This window comes from Ursus arctos, unplaced genomic scaffold (assembly GCF_023065955.2).
Source record: "Ursus arctos isolate Adak ecotype North America unplaced genomic scaffold, UrsArc2.0 scaffold_6, whole genome shotgun sequence".
NCBI lineage: Eukaryota > Metazoa > Chordata > Mammalia > Carnivora > Ursidae > Ursus > Ursus arctos.
Window position 1 is genome coordinate 933893 of NW_026623078.1, and position 19686 is coordinate 953578.

Genomic DNA, 19686 nt, shown 5'->3' on the forward strand with positions numbered 1-19686 from the left:
GAGTGAAAAGAGAGGAGCAGAGCACTGGGACCCGTTTGACAAAAACCGGCTTCCCACGGGAAAGTCTTTCTCCACGTGCAGACATGCTCCCAGGTGCCTGGGGCAAGGGGAAGAAAATGCCATACACTGACCTGGAAGAGACCACAGGGCCCAGGCACAGTCTGAACCCTTCCCTCAACCCGGCGGTTTTGCTAGCAGGAGTTCAACCCCAACGAACACAGCCCGGAGACCCCTGGGGCAAAAACGGCTTCCAACGAACAATAGGTGCTTGCTGTGGAACACCTATCCCAAGTGGGGGTAGCCAGCTCAACAAATTGCCACACACCCAGGTGTAAGAAACAACATTGCCCAGGTATGGTCTAAGCCCCTCACCTCGTCCCTGTGCTTTGGGGAGCCGGAGGGACAGCCGAAGCACACGGCCCTGAGACCCCTTTGCAAAAAGCCGGCTTCCCACGGAGACAGTTTTCCTGAGGTGCAGACCCTATCCCAAGTGGTTGTGGCAAGGTAAAGCAAATGCCCTCCACTTCTCTGGAAGAAACCACAGTGCCCAGCCATGTTCTAAGCCCTCCCATCCTCCCTGGGCTTCTGGCAGCTGGAGTGAAAAGAGAGGAGCAGAGCACTGGGACCCGTTTGACAAAACCCGGCTTCCCACGGGAAAGTCTTTCTCCACGTGCAGACATGCTCCCAGGTGCCTGTGGCAAGGGGAAGGAAATGCCATACACTGACCTGGAAGAGACCACAGGGCCCAGGCACAGTCTGAACCCTTCCCTCAACCCGGCGGTTTTGCTAGCAGGAGTTCAACCCCAACGAACACAGCCCGAGACCCCTGGGGCAAAAACGGCTTCCGACGAACAATAGGTGCTTGCTGTGGAACACCTATCCCAAGTGGGGGTAGCCAGCTCAACAAAATGCCACACACCCAGGTGTAAGAAACAACATTGCCCAGGCATGGTCTAAGCCCCTCACCTCGTCCCTGTGCTTTGGGGAGCCGGAGGGACAGCCGAGGCACACGGCCCTGAGACCCCTTTGCAAAAAGCCGGCTTCCCACGGAGACAGTTTTCCTGAGGTGCAGACCCTATCCCAAGTGGTTGTGGCAAGGTAAAGCAAATGCCCTCCACTTCTCTGGAAGAAACCACAGTGCCCAGCCATGTTCTAAGCCCTCCCATCCTCCCTGGGCTTCTGGCAGCAGGACTGAAAAGAGAGGAGCAGAGCACTGGGACCCGTTTGACAAAAACCGGCTTCCCACGGGAAAGTCTTTCTCCACGTGCAGACATGCTCCCAGGTGCCTGTGGCAAGGGGAAGGAAATGCCATACACTGACCTGGAAGAGACCACAGGGCCCAGGCACAGTCTGAACCCTTCCCTCAACCCGGCGGTTTTGCTAGCAGGAGTTCAACCCCAACGAACACAGCCCGGAGACCCCTGGGGCAAAAACGGCTTCCGACGAACAATAGGTGCTTGCTGTGGAACACCTATCCCAAGTGGGGGTAGCCAGCTCAACAAAATGCCACACACCCAGGTGTAAGAAACAACATTGCCCAGGCATGGTCTAAGCCCCTCACCTCGTCCCTGTGCTTTGGGGAGCCGGAGGGACAGCCGAGGCCCATGGCCCTGAGACCCCTTTGCAAAAAGCCGGCTTCCCACGGAAACAGTTTTCCTGAGGTGCAGACCCTATCCCAAGTGGTTGTGGCAAGGTAAAGCAAATGCCCTCCACTTCTCTGGAAGAAACCACAGTGCCCAGCCATGTTCTAAGCCCTCCCATCCTCCCTGGGCTTCTGGCAGCAGGAGTGAAAAGAGAGGAGCAGAGCACTGGGACCCGTTTGACAAAACCCGGCTTCCCACGGGAAAGTCTTTCTCCACGTGCAGACATGCTCCCAGGTGCCTGGGGCAAGGGGAAGGAAATGCCATACACTGACCTGGAAGAGACCACAGGGCCCAGGCACAGTCTGAACCCTTCCCTCAACCCGGCGGTTTTGCTAGCAGGAGTTCAACCCCAACGAACACAGCCCGGAGACCCCTGGGGCAAAAACGGCTTCCGACGAACAATAGGTGCTTGCTGTGGAACACCTATCCCAAGTGGGGGTAGCCAGCTCAACAAAATGCCACACACCCAGGTGTAAGTAACAACATAGCCCAGGCATGGTCTAAGCCCCTCACCTCGTCCCTGTGCTTTGGGGAGCCGGAGGGACAGCCGAGGCCCACGGCCCTGAGACCCCTTTGCAAAAAGCCGGCTTCCCACGGAGACAGTTTTCCTGAGGTGCAGACCCTATCCCAAGTGGTTGTGGCAAGGTAAAGCAAATGCCCTCCACTTCTCTGGAAGAAACCACAGTGCCCAGCCATGTTCTAAGCCCTCCCATCCTCCCTGGGCTTCTGGCAGCAGGAGTGAAAAGAGAGGAGCAGAGCACTGGGACCCGTTTGACAAAACCCGACTTCCCACGGGAAAGTCTTTCTCCACGTGCAGACATGCTCCCAGGTGCCTGTGGCAAGGGGAAGGAAATGCCATACACTGACCTGGAAGAGACCACAGGGCCCAGGCACAGTCTGAACCCTTCCCTCAACCCGGCGGTTTTGCTAGCAGGAGTTCAACCCCAACGAACACAGCCCGGAGACCCCTGGGGCAAAAACGGCTTCCGACGAACAATAGGTGCTTGCTGTGGAACACCTATCCCAAGTGGGGGTAGCCAGCTCAACAAAATGCCACACACCCAGGTGTAAGAAACAACATTGCCCAGGCATGGTCTAAGCCCCTCACCTCGTCCCTGTGCTTTGGGGAGCCGGAGGGACAGCCGAGGCACACGGCCCTGAGACCCCTTTGCAAAAAGCCGGCTTCCCACGGAGACAGTTTTCCTGAGGTGCAGACCCTATCCCAAGTGGTTGTGGCAAGGTAAAGCAAATGCCCTCCACTTCTCTGGAAGAAACCACAGTGCCCAGCCATGTTCTAAGCCCTCCCATCCTCCCTGGGCTTCTGGCAGCAGGAGTGAAAAGAGAGGAGCAGAGCACTGGGACCCGTTTGACAAAACCCGGCTTCCCACGGGAAAGTCTTTCTCCACGTGCAGACATGCTCCCAGGTGCCTGGGGCAAGGGGAAGGAAATGCCATACACTGACCTGGAAGAGACCACAGGGCCCAGGCACAGTCTGAACCCTTCCCTCAACCCGGCGGTTTTGCTAGCAGGAGTTCAACCCCAACGAACACAGCCCGGAGACCCCTGGGGCAAAAACGGCTTCCGACGAACAATAGGTGCTTGCTGTGGAACACCTATCCCAAGTGGGGGTAGCCAGCTCAACAAAATGCCACACACCCAGGTGTAAGAAACAACATTGCCCAGGCATGGTCTAAGCCCCTCACCTCGTCCCTGTGCTTTGGGGAGCCGGAGGGACAGCCGAGGCACACGGCCCTGAGACCCCTTTGCAAAAAGCCGGCTTCCCACGGAGACAGTTTTCCTGAGGTGCAGACCCTATCCCAAGTGGTTGTGGCAAGTTAAAGCAAATGCCCTCCACTTCTCTGGAAGAAACCACAGTGCCCAGCCATGTTCTAAGCCCTCCCATCCTCCCTGGGCTTCTGGCAGCAGGAGTGAAAAGAGAGGAGCAGAGCACTGGGACCCGTTTGACAAAACCCGGCTTCCCACGGGAAAGTCTTCCTCCACGTGCAGACATGCTCCCAGGTGCCTGGGGCAAGGGGAAGGAAATGCCATACACTGACCTGGAAGAGACCACAGGGCCCAGGCACAGTCTGAACCCTTCCCTCAACCCGGCGGTTTTGCTAGCAGGAGTTCAACCCCAACGAACACAGCCCGGAGACCCCTGGGGCAAAAACGGCTTCCGACGAACAATAGGTGCTTGCTGTGGAACACCTATCCCAAGTGGGGGTAGCCAGCTCAACAAAATGCCACACACCCAGGTGTAAGAAACAACATTGCCCAGGCATGGTCTAAGCCCCTCACCTCGTCCCTGTGCTTTGGGGAGCCGGAGGGACAGCCGAGGCACACGGCCCTGAGACCCCTTTGCAAAAAGCCGGCTTCCCACGGAGACAGTTTTCCTGAGGTGCAGACCCTATCCCAAGTGGTTGTGGCAAGGTAAAGCAAATGCCCTCCACTTCTCTGGAAGAAACCACAGTGCCCAGCCATGTTCTAAGCCCTCCCATCCTCCCTGGGCTTCTGGCAGCAGGAGTGAAAAGAGAGGAGCAGAGCACTGGGACCCGTTTGACAAAACCCGGCTTCCCACGGGAAAGTCTTTCTCCACGTGCAGACATGCTCCCAGGTGCCTGGGGCAAGGGGAAGGAAATGCCATACACTGACCTGGAAGAGACCACAGGGCCCAGGCACAGTCTGAACCCTTCCCTCAACCCGGCGGTTTTGCTAGCAGGAGTTCAACCCCAACGAACACAGCCCGGAGACCCCTGGGGCAAAAACGGCTTCCGACGAACAATAGGTGCTTGCTGTGGAACACCTATCCCAAGTGGGGGTAGCCAGCTCAACAAAATGCCACACACCCAGGTGTAAGAAACAACATTGCCCAGGCATGGTCTAAGCCCCTCACCTCGTCCCTGTGCTTTGGGGAGCCGGAGGGACAGCCGAAGCACACGGCCCTGAGACCCCTTTGAAAAAGCTGGCTTCCCACGAGACAGTTTTCCTGAGGTGCAGACCCTATCCCAAGTGGTTGTGGCAAGGTAAAGCAAATGCCCTCCACTTCTCTGGAAGAAACCACAGTGCCCAGCCATGTTCTAAGCCCTCCCATCCTCCCTGGGCTTCTGGCAGCAGGAGTGAAAAGAGAGGAGCAGAGCACTGGGACCCGTTTGACAAAAACCGGCTTCCCACGGGAAAGTCTTTCTCCACGTGCAGACATGCTCCCAGGTGCCTGTGGCAAGGGGAAGGAAATGCCATACACTGACCTGGAAGAGACCACAGGGCCCAGGCACAGTCTGAACCCTTCCCTCAACCCGGCGGTTTTGCTAGCAGGAGTTCAACCCCAACGAACACAGCCCGTAGACCCCTGGGGCAAAAACGGCTTCCGACGAACAATAGGTGCTTGCTGTGGAACACCTATCCCAAGTGGGGGTAGCCAGCTCAACAAAATGCCACACACCCAGGTGTAAGAAACAACATTGCCCAGGCATGGTCTAAGCCCCTCACCTCGTCCCTGTGCTTTGGGGAGCCGGAGGGACATCCGAGGCACACGGCCCTGAGACCCCGTTTGCAAAAAGCAGGCTTCCCACGGAGACAGTTTTCCTGAGGTGCAGACCCTATCCCAAGTGGTTGTGGCAAGGTAAAGCAAATGCCCTCCACTTCTCTGGAAGAAACCACAGTGCCCAGCCATGTTCTAAGCCCTCCCATCCTCCCTGGGCTTCTGGCAGCAGGAGTGAAAAGAGAGGAGCAGAGCACTGGGACCCGTTTGACAAAACCCGGCTTCCCACGGGAAAGTCTTTCTCCACGTGCAGACATGCTCCCAGGTGCCTGGGGCAAGGGGAAGGAAATGCCATACACTGACCTGGAAGAGACCACAGGGCCCAGGCACAGTCTGAACCCTTCCCTCAACCCGGCGGTTTTGCTAGCAGGAGTTCAACCCCAACGAACACAGCCCGGAGACCCCTGGGGCAAAAACGGCTTCCGACGAACAATAGGTGCTTGCTGTGGAACACCTATCCCAAGTGGGGGTAGCCAGCTCAACAAAATGCCACACACCCAGGTGTAAGTAACAACATAGCCCAGGCATGGTCTAAGCCCCTCACCTCGTCCCTGTGCTTTGGGGAGCCGGAGGGACAGCCGAGGCCCACGGCCCTGAGACCCCTTTGCAAAAAGCCGGCTTCCCACGGAGACAGTTTTCCTGAGGTGCAGACCCTATCCCAAGTGGTTGTGGCAAGGTAAAGCAAATGCCCTCCACTTCTCTGGAAGAAACCACAGTGCCCAGCCATGTTCTAAGCCCTCCCATCCTCCCTGGGCTTCTGGCAGCAGGAGTGAAAAGAGAGGAGCAGAGCACTGGGACCCGTTTGACAAAACCCGGCTTCCCACGGGAAAGTCTTTCTCCACGTGCAGACATGCTCCCAGGTGCCTGGGGCAAGGGGAAGGAAATGCCATACACTGACCTGGAAGAGACCACAGGGCCCAGGCACAGTCTGAACCCTTCCCTCAACCCGGCGGTTTTGCTAGCAGGAGTTCAACCCCAACGAACACAGCCCGGAGACCCCTGGGGCAAAAACGGCTTCCGACGAACAATAGGTGCTTGCTGTGGAACACCTATCCCAAGTGGGGGTAGCCAGCTCAACAAAATGCCACACACCCAGGTGTAAGAAACAACATTGCCCAGGCATGGTCTAAGCCCCTCACCTCGTCCCTGTGCTTTGGGGAGCCGGAGGGACAGCCGAGGCACACGGCCCTGAGACCCCGTTTGCAAAAAGCCGGCTTCCCACGGAGACAGTTTTCCTGAGGTGCACACCCTATCCCAAGTGGTTGTGGCAAGGTAAAGCAAATGCCCTCCACTTCTCTGGAAGAAACCACAGTGCCCAGCCATGTTCTAAGCCCTCCCATCCTCCCTGGGCTTCTGGCAGCAGGAGTGAAAAGAGAGGAGCAGAGCACTGGGACCCGTTTGACAAAAACCGGCTTCCCGCGGGAAAGTGTTTCTCCACGTGCAGACATGCTCCCAGGTGCCTGGGGCAAGGGGAAGGAAATGCCATTCACTGACCTGGAAGAGACCACAGGGCCCAGGCACAGTCTGAACCCTTCCCTCAACCCGGCGGTTTTGCTAGCAGGAGTTCAACCCCAACGAACACAGCCCGGAGACCCCTGGGGCAAAAACGGCTTCCGACGAACAATAGGTGCTTGCTGTGGAACACCTATCCCAAGTGGGGGTAGCCAGCTCAACAAAATGCCACACACCCAGGTGTAAGTAACAACATAGCCCAGGCATGGTCTAAGCCCCTCACCTCGTCCCTGTGCTTTGGGGAGCCGGAGGGACAGCCGAGGCACACGGCCCTGAGACCCCTTTGCAAAAAGCCGGCTTCCCAACTAGACAGTTTTCCTGAGGTGCAGACCCTATCCCAAGTGGTTGTGGCAAGGTAAAGCAAATGCCCTCCACTTCTCTGGAAGAAACCACAGTGCCCAGCCATGTTCTAAGCCCTCCCATCCTCCCTGGGCTTCTGGCAGCAGGAGTGAAAAGAGAGGAGCAGAGCACTGGGACCCGTTTGACAAAAACCGGCTTCCCACGGGAAAGTCTTTCTCCACGTGCAGACATGCTCCCAGGTGCCTGGGGCAAGGGGAAGGAAATGCCATACACTGACCTGGAAGAGACCACAGGGCCCAGGCACAGTCTGAACCCTTCCCTCAACCCGGCGGTTTTGCTAGCAGGAGTTCAACCCCAACGAACACAGCCCGGAGACCCCTGGGGCAAAAACGGCTTCCGACGAACAATGGGTGCTTGCTATGGAACACCTATCCCAAGTGGGGGTAGCCAGCTCAACAAAATGCCACACACCCAGGTGTAAGTAACAACATAGCCCAGGCATGGTCTAAGCCCCTCACCTCGTCCCTGTGCTTTGGGGAGCCGGAGGGACAGCCGAGGCACACGGCCCTGAGACCCCTTTGCAAAAAGCCGGCTTCCCAACTAGACAGTTTTCCTGAGGTGCAGACCCTATCCCAAGTGGTTGTGGCAAGGTAAAGCAAATGCCCTCCACTTCTCTGGAAGAAACCACAGTGCCCAGCCATGTTCTAAGCCCTCCCATCCTCCCTGGGCTTCTGGCAGCTGGAGTGAAAAGAGAGGAGCAGAGCACTGGGACCCGTTTGACAAAACCCGGCTTCCCACGGGAAAGTCTTTCTCCACGTGCAGACATGCTCCCAGGTGCCTGTGGCAAGGGGAAGGAAATGCCATACACTGACCTGGAAGAGACCACAGGGCCCAGGCACAGTCTGAACCCTTCCCTCAACCCGGCGGTTTTGCTAGCAGGAGTTCAACCCCAACGAACACAGCCCGGAGACCCCTGGGGCAAAAACGGCTTCCGACGAACAATAGGTGCTTGCTGTGGAACACCTATCCCAAGTGGGGGTAGCCAGCTCAACAAAATGCCACACACCCAGGTGTAAGAAACAACATTGCCCAGGCATGGTCTAAGCCCCTCACCTCGTCCCTGTGCTTTGGGGAGCCGGAGGGACAGCCGAGGCACACGGCCCTGAGACCCCGTTTGCAAAAAGCCGGCTTCCCACGGAGACAGTTTTCCTGAGGTGCAGACCCTATCCCAAGTGGTTGTGGCAAGGTAAAGCAAATGCCCTCCACTTCTCTGGAAGAAACCACAGTGCCCAGCCATGTTCTAAGCCCTCCCATCCTCCCTGGGCTTCTGGCAGCAGGAGTGAAAAGAGAGGAGCAGAGCACTGGGACCCGTTTGACAAAAACCGGCTTCCCACGGGAAAGTCTTTCTCCACGTGCAGACATGCTCCCAGGTGCCTGTGGCAAGGGGAAGGAAATGCCATACACTGACCTGGAAGAGACCACAGGGCCCAGGCACAGTCTGAACCCTTCCCTCAACCCGGCGGTTTTGGTAGCAGGAGTTCAACCCCAACGAACACAGCCCGGAGACCCCTGGGGCAAAAACGGCTTCCGACGAACAATGGGTGCTTGCTATGGAACACCTATCCCAAGTGGGGGTAGCCAGCTCAACAAAATGCCACACACCCAGGTGTAAGTAACAACATAGCCCAGGCATGGTCTAAGCCCCTCACCTCGTCCCTGTGCTTTGGGGAGCCGGAGGGACAGCCGAGGCACACGGCCCTGAGACCCCTTTGCAAAAAGCCGGCTTCCCAACTAGACAGTTTTCCTGAGGTGCAGACCCTATCCCAAGTGGTTGTGGCAAGGTAAAGCAAATGCCCTCCACTTCTCTGGAAGAAACCACAGTGCCCAGCCATGTTCTAAGCCCTCCCATCCTCCCTGGGCTTCTGGCAGCTGGAGTGAAAAGAGAGGAGCAGAGCACTGGGACCCGTTTGACAAAACCCGGCTTCCCATGGGAAAGTCTTTCTCCACGTGCAGACATGCTCCCAGGTGCCTGGGGCAAGGGGAAGGAAATGCCATACACTGACCTGGAAGAGACCACAGTGCCCAGGCACAGTCTGAACCCTTCCCTCAACCCGGCGGTTTTGCTAGCAGGAGTTCAACCCCAACGAACACAGCCCGGAGACCCCTGGGGCAAAAACGGCTTCCGACGAACAATAGGTGCTTGCTGTGGAACACCTATCCCAAGTGGGGGTAGCCAGCTCAACAAAATGCCACACACCCAGGTGGAAGAAACAACATTGCCCAGGCATGGTCTAAGCCCCTCACCTCGTCCCTGTGCTTTGGGGAGCCGGAGGGACAGCCGAGGCACACGGCCCTGAGACCCCGTTTGCAAAAAGCCGGCTTCCCACGGAGACAGTTTTCCTGAGGTGCACACCCTATCCCAAGTGGTTGTGGCAAGGTAAAGCAAATGCCCTCCACTTCTCTGGAAGAAACCACAGTGCCCAGCCATGTTCTAAGCCCTCCCATCCTCCCTGGGCTTCTGGCAGCAGGAGTGAAAAGAGAGGAGCAGAGCACTGGGACCCGTTTGACAAAAACCGGCTTCCCACGGGAAAGTGTTTCTCCACGTGCAGACATGCTCCCAGGTGCCTGGGGCAAGGGGAAGGAAATGCCATTCACTGACCTGGAAGAGACCACAGGGCCCAGGCACAGTCTGAACCCTTCCCTCAACCCGGCGGTTTTGCTAGCAGGAGTTCAACCCCAACGAACACAGCCCGGAGACCCCTGGGGCAAAAACGGCTTCCGACGAACAATAGGTGCTTGCTGTGGAACACCTATCCCAAGTGGGGGTAGCCAGCTCAACAAAATGCCACACACCCAGGTGTAAGAAACAACATTGCCCAGGCATGGTCTAAGCCCCTCACCTCGTCCCTGTGCTTTGGGGAGCCGGAGGGACAGCCGAGGCACACGGCCCTGAGACCCCTTTGAAAAAGCTGGCTTCCCACGAGACAGTTTTCCTGAGGTGCAGACCCTATCCCAAGTGGTTGTGGCAAGGTAAAGCAAATGCCCTCCACTTCTCTGGAAGAAACCACAGTGCCCAGCCATGTTCTAAGCCCTCCCATCCTCCCTGGGCTTCTGGCAGCAGGAGTGAAAAGACAGGAGCAGAGCACTGGGACCCGTTTGACAAAAACCGGCTTCCCACGGGAAAGTCTTTCTCCACGTTCAGACATGCTCCCAGGTGCCTGGGGCAAGGGGAAGGAAATGCCATACACTGACCTGGAAGAGACCACAGGGCCCAGGCACAGTCTGAACCCTTCCCTCAACCCGGCGGTTTTGTTAGCAGGAGTTCAACCCCAACGAACACAGCCCGGAGACCCCTGGGGCAAAAACGGCTTCCGACGAACAATGGGTGCTTGCTGTGGAACACCTATCCCAAGTGGGGGTAGCCAGCTCAACAAAATGCCACACTCCCAGGTGAAAGTAACAACATAGCCCAGGCATGGTCTAAGCCCCTCACCTCGTCCCTGTGCTTTGGGGAGCCGGAGGGACAGCCGAGGCACACGGCCCTGAGACCCCTTTGCAAAAAGCCGGCTTCCCAACTAGACAGTTTTCCTGAGGTGCAGACCCTATCCCAAGTGGTTGTGGCAAGGTAAAGCAAATGCCCTCCACTTCTCTGGAAGAAACCACAGTGCCCAGCCATGTTCTAAGCCCTCCCATCCTCCCTGGGCTTCTGGCAGCAGGAGTGAAAAGAGAGGAGCAGAGCACTGGGACCCGTTTGACAAAAACCGGCTTCCCACGGGAAAGTGTTTCTCCACGTGCAGACATGCTCCCAGGTGCCTGGGGCAAGGGGAAGGAAATGCCATTCACTGACCTGGAAGAGACCACAGGGCCCAGGCACAGTCTGAACCCTTGCCTCAACCCGGCGGTTCTGCTAGCAGGAGTTCAACCCCAACGAACACAGCCCGGAGACCCCTGGGGCAAAAACGGCTTCCGACGAACAATAGGTGCTTGCTGTGGAACACTTATCCCAAGTGGGGGTATCCAGCTCAACAAAATGCCACACACCCAGGTGTAAGAAACAACATTGCCCAGGCATGGTCTAAGCCCCTCACCTCGTCCCTGTGCTTTGGGGAGCCGGAGGGACAGCCGAAGCACACGGCCCTGAGACACCTTTGCAAAAAGCCGGCTTCCCACGGAGACAGTTTTCCTGAGGTGCAGACCCTATCCCAAGTGGTTGTGGCAAGGTAAAGCAAATGCCCTCCACTTCTCTGGAAGAAACCACAGTGCCCAGCCATGTTCTAAGCCCTCCCATCCTCCCTGGGCTTCTGGCAGCAGGAGTGAAAAGAGAGGAGCAGAGCACTGGGACCCGTTTGACAAAAACTGGCTTCCCACGGGAAAGTCTTTCTCCACGTGCAGACATGCTCCCAGGTGCCTGGGGCAAGGGGAAGGAAATGACATACACTGACCTGGAAGAGACCACAGGGCCCAGGCACAGTCTGAACCCTTCCCTCAACCCGGCGGTTTTACTAGCAGGAGTTCAACCCCAACGAACACAGCCCGGAGAACCCTGGGGCAAAAACGGCTTCCGACGAACAATAGGTGCTTGCTGTGGAACACCTATCCCAAGTGGGGGTAGCCAGCTCAACACAATGCCACACACCCAGGTTAAGAAACAACATTGCCCAGGCATGGTCTAAGCCCCTCACCTCGTCCCTGTGCTTTGGGGAACCAGAGGGACAGCCGAGGCACACGGCCCTGAGACCCCTTTGCAAAAAGCCGGCTTCCCACGGAGACAGTTTTCCTGAGGTGCAGACCCTATCCCAAGTGGTTGTGGCAAGGTAAAGCAAATGCCCTCCACTTCTCTGGAAGAAACCACAGTGCCCAACCATGTTCTAAGCCCTCCCATCCTCCCTGGGCTTCTGGCAGCAGGAGTGAAAAGAGAGGAGCAGAGCACTGGGACCCGTTTGACAAAACCCGGCTTCCCACGGGAAATTCTTTCTCCACGTGCAGACATGCTCCCAGGTGCCTGTGGCAAGCGGAAGGAAATGCCATTAACTGACCTGGAAGAGACCACAGGGCCCAGGCACAGTCTGAACCCTTCCCTCAACCCTGTGGTTTTGCTAGCAGGAGTTCAAACCCAACGAACACAGCCCGGAGACCCCTGGGGCAAAAACGGCTTCCGACGAACAATAGGCGCTTGCTGTGGAAAACCAATCCTAAGTGGCGGTAGCCAGCTAAACACAATGCCTCACACCCAGGTGTAAGAAACAACATTGCCCAGGCATGGTCTAAGCCCCTCACCTAGTCCCTGTGCTTTGGGGAGCCGGAGGGACACCCGAGGCCCACGGCCCTGAGACCCCTTTGCAAAAAGCCGGCTTCCCACGGAAACAGTTTTCCTTAGGTGCAGACCCTATCCCAAGTGGTTGTGGCAAGGTAAAGCAAATGCCCTCCACTTCTCTGGAAGAAACCACAGTGCCCAGCCATGTTCTAAGCCCTCCCATCCTCCCTGGGCTTCTGGCAGCAGGAGTGAAAAGAGAGGAGCAGAGCACTGGGACCCTTTTGACAAAAACTGGCTTCCCACGGGAAAGTCTTTCTCCACGTGCAGACATGCTCCCAGGTGCCTGGGGCAAGGGGAAGGAAATGCAATACACTGACCTTGAAGAGACCACAGCGCCCAGGCACTGTCTGAACCCTTCCCTCAACCCGGCGGTTTTACTAGCAGGAGTTCAACCCCAACGAACACTGCCCGAAGACCCCTGGGGCAAAAACGGCTTCCGACGAACAATAGGTGCTTGCTGTGGAACACCTATCCCAAGTGGGGATAGCCAGCTCAACACAATGACACACACCCAGGTTAAGAAACAACATTGCCCAGGCATGGTCTAAGCCCCTCACCTCGTCCCTGTGCTTTGTGAAACCGGAGGGACAGCCGAAGCCCACGGCCCTGAGACCCCTTTGCAAAAAGTCGGCTTCCCACGGAGACAGTTTTCCTGAGGTGCAGACCCTATCCCAAGTGGTTGTGGCAAGGTAAAGCAAATGCCCTCCACTTCTCTGGAAGAAACCACAGTGCCCAACCATGTTCTAAGCCCTCCCATCCTCCCTGGGCTTCTGGCAGCAGGAGTGAAAAGAGAGGAGCAGAGCACTGGGACCCGTTTGACAAAACCCGGCTTCCCACGGGAAAGTCTTTCTCCACGTGCAGACATGCTCCCAGGTGCCTGGGGCAAGGGGAAGGAAATGCCATACACTGACCTGGAAGAGACCACAGGGCCCAGGCACAGTCTGAACCCTTCCCTCAACCCGGCGGTTTTACTAGCAGGAGTTCAACCCCAACGAACATAGCACGGAGACCCCTGGGGCAAAAACGGCTTCCGACGATCAATAGGTGCTTGCTGTGGAACACCTATCCCAAGTTGGGGAAGCCAGCTCCACAAAATGCCACACACCCAGGTGTAAGAAACAACATTGCCCAGGCTTGGTCTAAGCCCCTCACCTCGTCCTTGTGCTTTGGGGAGCCGGAGGGACAGCCGAGTCCCACGACCCTGAGACCCCTTTGCAAAAAGCCGGCTTCCCACGGTGACAGTTTTCCTGAGGTGCAGACCCTATCCCAAGTGGTTGTGGCAAGGTAAAGCAAATGCCCTCCACTTCTCTGGAAGAAACCACAGTGCCCAACCATGTTCTAAGCCCTCCCATCCTCCCTGGGCATCTGGCAGCAGGAGTGAAAAGAGAGGAGCAGAGCACTGGGACCCGTTTGACAAGAACCGGCTTCCCACGGGAATGTCTTTCTCCACGTGCAGACATGCTCCCAGGTGCCTGGGGCAAGGGGAAGGAAATGCCATACACTGACCTGGAAGAGACCACAGGGCCCAGGCACAGTCTGAACCCTGCCCTCAACCCGGCGGTTTTGCTAGCAGGAGTTCAACCCCAACGAACACAGCCCGGAGACCCCTGGGGCAAAAACGGCTTCTGACGAACAATAGGCGCGCGCTGTGGAAAACCAATCCTAAGTGGGGGTAGCCAGCTCAACACAATGCCACACACCCAGGTTAAGAAACAACATTGCCCAGGCATGGTCTAAGCCCCTCACCTCGTCCCTGTGCTTTGGGGAGCCGGAGGGACAGCCGAGGCACATGGCCCTGAGACCCCTTTGCAAAAAGCCGGCTTCCCACGGAGACAGTTTTCCTGAGGTGCACACCCTATCCCAAGTGGTTGTGGCAAAGTAAAGCAAATGCCCTCCACTTCTCTGGAAAAAACCACAGTGCCCAGCCATGTTCTAAGCCCTCCCATCCTCCCTGGGCTTCTGGCAGCAGGAGTGAAAAGAGAGGAGCAGAGCACTGGGACCCGTTTGACAAAAACCGGCTTCCCACGGGAAAGTCTTTCTCCACGTGCAGACATGCTCCCAGGTGCCTGGGGCAAGGGGAAGGAAATGCCATACACTGACCTGGAAGAGACCACAGGGCCCAGGCACAGTCTGAACCCTTCCCTCAACCCGGCGGTTTTGCTAGCAGGAGTTCAACCCCAACAAACACAGCCCGGAGACCCCTGGGACAAAAACGGCTTCCGACGATCAATAGGTGCTTGCTGTGGAACACCTATCCCAAGTGGGGGAAGCCAGCTCAACAAAATGCCACACACCCAGGTGTAAGAAACAACATTGCCCAGGCATGGTCTAAGCCCCTCACCTCGTCCCTGTGCTTTGGGAAACCGGAGGGACAGCCTAGGCACACGGCCCTGAGACCCCTTTGCAAAAAGCCGGCTTCCCAAGGAAACAGTTTTCCTGAGGTGCACACCCTATCCCAAGTGGTTGTGGCAAGGTAAAGCAAATGCCCTCCACTTCTCTGGAAGAAACGACAGTGCCCAACCATGTTCTAAGCCCTCCCATCCTCCCTGGGCTTCTGGCAGCAGGAGTGAAAAGAGAGGAGCAGAGCACTGGGACCCGTTTGACAAAACCCGGCTTCCCACGGGAAAGTCTTTCTCCACGTGCAGATATGCTCCCAGGTGCCTGTGGCAAGGGGAAGGAAATGCCATACACTGACCTGGAAGAGACCACAGGGCCCAGGCACAGTCTGAACCCTTCCCTCAACCCGGCGGTTTTGCTAGCAGGAGTTCAACCCCAACGAACACAGCCCGGAGACCCCTGGGGCAAAAACGGCTTCCGACGAACAATAGGCGCTTGATGTGGAAAACCAATCCTAAGTGGGGGTAGCCAGCTCAACACAATGCCACACACCCAGGTGTAAGAAACAACATTGCCCAGCCATGGTCTAAGCCCCTCACCTCGTCCCTGTGCTTTGGGGAGCCGGAGGGACACCCGAGGCCCACGGCCCTGAGACCCCTTTGCAAAAAGCCGGCTTCCCACGGAAACAGTTTTCCTGAGGTGCAGACCCTATCCCAAGTGGTTGTGGCAAGGTAAAGCAAATGCCCTCCACTTCTCTGGAAGAAACCACAATGCCCAGCCATGTTCTAAGCCCTCCCATCCTCCCTGGGCTTCTGGCAGCAGGAGTGAAAAGAGAGGAGCAGAGCACTGGGACCCGTTTGACAAAACCCGGCTTCCCACGGGAAAGTCTTTCTCCACGTGCAGACATGCTCCCAGGTGCCTGTGGCAAGGGGAAGGAAATGCCATACACTGACCTGGAAGAGACCACAGGGCCCAGGCACAGTCTGAACCCTTCCCTCAACCCGGCGGTTTTGCTAGCAGGAGTTCAACCCCAACGAACACAGCCCGGAGACCCCTGGGGCAAAAACGGCTTCCGACGAACAATAGGCCCTTGCTGTGGAAAACCAATCCTAAGTGGGGGTAGCCAGCTCAACAAAATGCCACACACCCAGGTGTAAGAAACAACATTGCCCAGCCATGGTCTAAGCCCCTCACCTCGTCCCTGTGCTTTGGGGAGCCGGAGGGACACCCGAGGCCCACGGCCCTGAGACCCCTTTGCAAAAAGCCGGCTTCCCACGGAAACAGTTTTCCTGAGGTGCAGACCCTATCCCAAGTGGTTGTGGCAAGGTAAAGCAAATGCCCTCCACTTCTCTGGAAGAAACCACAATGCCCAGCCATGTTCTAAGCCCTCCCATCCTCCCTGGGCTTCTGGCAGCAGGAGTGAAAAGAGAGGAGCAGAGCACTGGGACCCGTTTGACAAAACCCGGCTTCCCACGGGAAAGTCTTTCTCCACGTGCAGACATGCTCCCAGGTGCCTGGGGCAAGGGGAAGGAAATGCCATACACTGACCTGGAAGAGACCACAGGGCCCAGGCACAGTCTGAACCCTTCCCTCAACCCGGCGGTTTTACTAGCAGGAGTTCAACCCCAACGAACACAGCCCGGAGACCCCTGGGGCAAAAACGGCTTCCGACGAACAATAGGTGCTTGCTGTGGAACACCTATCCCAAGTGGGGGTAGCCAGCTCAACAAAATGCCACACACTCAGGTGTAAGAAACAACATTGCCCAGGCATGGTCTAAGCCCCTCACCTCGTCCCTGTGCTTTGGGGAGCCGGAGGGACAGCCGAGGCACACGGCCCTGAGACCCCTTTGCAAAAAGCCGGCTTCCCACGGAGACAGTTTTCCTGAGGTGCACACCCTATCCCAAGTGGTTGTGGCAAGGTAAAGCAAATGCCCTCCACTTCTCTGGAAGAAACCACAGGGCCCAGCCATGTTCTAAGCCCTCCCATCCTCCCTGGGCTTCTGGCAGCAGGAGTGAAAAGAGAGGAGCAGAGCACTGGGACCCTTTTGACAAAAACTGGCTTCCCACGGGAAAGTCTTTCTCCACGTGCAGACATGCTCCCAGGTGCCTGGGGCAAGGGGAAGGAAATGCCATACACTGACCTGGAAGAGACCACAGGGCCCAGGCACAGTCTGAACCCTTCCCTCAACCCGGCGGTTTTACTAGCAGGAGTTCAACCCCAACGAACACAGCCCGGAGACCCCTGGGGCAAAAACGGCTTCCGACGAACAATAGGTGCTTGCTGTGGAGCACCTATCCCAAGTGGGGGTAGCCAGCTCAACAAAATGCAACACACCCAGGTGTAAGAAACAGCATTGCCCAGGCATGGTCTAAGCCCCTCACCTCGTCCCTGTGTTTTGGGGAGCCGGAGGGACAGCCGAGGCCCACGGCCCTGAGACCCCTTTGCAAAAAGCCGGCTTCCCACGGAAACAGTTTTCCTGAGGTGCACACCCTATCCCAAGTGGTTGTGGCAAGGTAAAGCAAATGCCCTCCACTTCTCTGGAAGAAACCACAGTGCCCAGCCATGTTCTAAGCCCTCCCATCCTCCCTGGGCTTCTGGCAGCAGGAGTGAAAAGAGAGGAACAGAGCACTGGGACCCGTTTGACAAAAACTGGCTTCCCACGGGAAAGTCTTTCTCCACGTGCAGACATGCTCCCAGGTGCCTGGGGCAAGGGGAAGGAAATGCCATACACTGACCTTGAAGAGACCACAGGGCCCAGGCACAGTCTGAACCCTTCCGTCAACCCGGCGGTTTTACTAGCAGGAGTTCAACCCCAACGAACACAGCCCGGAGACCCCTGGGGCAAAAACGGCTTCCGACGAACAATAGGTGCTTGCTGTGGAACACCTATCCCAAGTGGGGGTAGCCAGCTCAACACAATGCCACACACCCAGGTTAAGAAACAACATTGCCCAGGCATGGTCTAAGCCCCTCACCTCGTCCCTGTGCTTTGGGGAACCGGAGGGACAGCCGAGGCACACGGCCCTGAGACACCTTTGCAAAAAGCCGGCTTCCCACGGAGACAGTTTTCCTGAGGTGCACACCCTATCCCAAGTGGTTGTGGCAAGGTAAAGCAAATGCCCTCCACTTCTCTGGAAGAAACCACAGTGCCCAACCATGTTCTAAGCCCTCCCATCCTCCCTGGGCTTCTGGCAGCAGGAGTGAAAAGAGAGGAGCAGAGCACTGGGACCCGTTTGACAAAAACTGGCTTCCCACGGGAAAGTCTTTCTCCACGTGCAGACATGCTCCCAGGTGCCTGGGGCAAGGGGAAGGAAATGCCATACACTGACCTGGAAGAGACCACAGGGCCCAGGCACTGTCTGAACCCTTCCCTCAACTCGGCGGTTTTACTAGCAGGAGTTCAACCCCAACGAACATAGCCCGGAGACCCCTGGGGCAAAAACGGCTTCCGACGAACAATAGGTGCTTGCTGTGGAACACCTATCCCAAGTGGGGGTAGCCAGCTCAACAAAATGCCACACACCCAGGTGTAAGAAACAACATTGCCCAGGCATGGTCTAAGCCCCTCACCTCGTCCCTGTGTTTTGGGGAACCGGAGGGACAGCCGAGGCCCACGGCCCTGAGACCCCTTTGCAAAAAGCCGGCTTCCCACGGAGACAGTTTTCCTGAGGTGCACACCCTATCCCAAGTGGTTGTGGCAAGGTAAAGCAAATGCCCTCCACTTCTCTGGAAGAATCCACAGTGCCCAGCCATGTTCTAAGCCCTCCCATCCTCCCTGGGCTTCTGGCAGCAGGAGTGAAAAGAGAGGAGCAGAGCACTGGGACCCCTTTGACAAAACCCGGCTTCCCACGGGAAAGTCTTTCTCCACGTGCAGACATGCTCCCAGGTGCCTGGGGCAAGGGGAAGGAAATGCCATACACTGACCTGGAAGAGACCACAGGGCCCAGGCACAGTCTGAACCCTTCCCTCAACCCGGCGGTTTTGCTAGCAGGAGTTCAACCCCAACGAACACAGCCCGGAGACCCCTGGGGCAAAAACGGCTTCCGACGATCAATAGGTGCTTGCTGTGGAACACCTATCCCAAGTGGGGGAAGCCAGCTCAACAAAATGCCACACACCCAGGTGTAAGAAACAACATTGCCTAGGCATGGTCTAAGCCCCTCACCTCGTCCCTGTGCTTTGGGGAGCCGGAGGGACAGCCGAGGCACACGGCCCTGAGACCCCTTTGCAAAAAGCCGGCTTCCCAAGGAAACAGTTTTCCTGAGGTGCAGACCCTATCCCAAGTGGTTGTGGCAAGGTAAAGCAAATGCCCTCCACTTCTCTGGAAGAAACCACAGTGCCTAGCCATGTTCTAAGCCCTCCCATCCTCCCTGGGCTTCTGGCAGCAGGAGTGAAAAGAGAGGAGCAGAGCACTGGGACCCTTTTGACAAAAACTGGCTTCCCACGGGAAAGTCTTTCTCCACGTGCAGACATGCTCCCAGGTGCCTTGGGCAAGGGGAAGGAAATGCCATACACTGACCTGGAAGAGACCACAGGGCCCAGGCACAGTCTGAACCCTTCCCTCAACCCTGCGGTTTTACTAGCAGGAGTTCAACCCCAACGAACACAGCCCGGAGACCCCTGGGGCAAAAACGGCTTCCGACGAACAATAGGTGCTTGCTGTGGAACACCTATCCCAAGTGGGGGTAGCCAGCTCAACAAAATGCCACACACCCAGGTGTAAGAAACATTGCCCAGGCATGGTCTAAGCCCCTCACCTCGTCCCTGTGTTTTGGGGAGCCGGAGGGACAGCCGAGGCCCACGGCCCTGAGACCCCTTTGCAAAAAGCCGGCTTCCCACGGAAACAGTTTTCCTGAGGTGCACACCCTATCCCAAGTGGTGGTGGCAAGGTAAAGCAAATGCCCTCCACTTCTCTGGAAGAAACCACAGTGCCCAGCCATGTTCTAAGACCTCCCATCCTCCCTGGGCTTCTGGCAGCAGGAGTGAAAAGAGAGGAACAGAGCACTGGGACCCGTTTGACAAAAACTGGCTTCCCACGG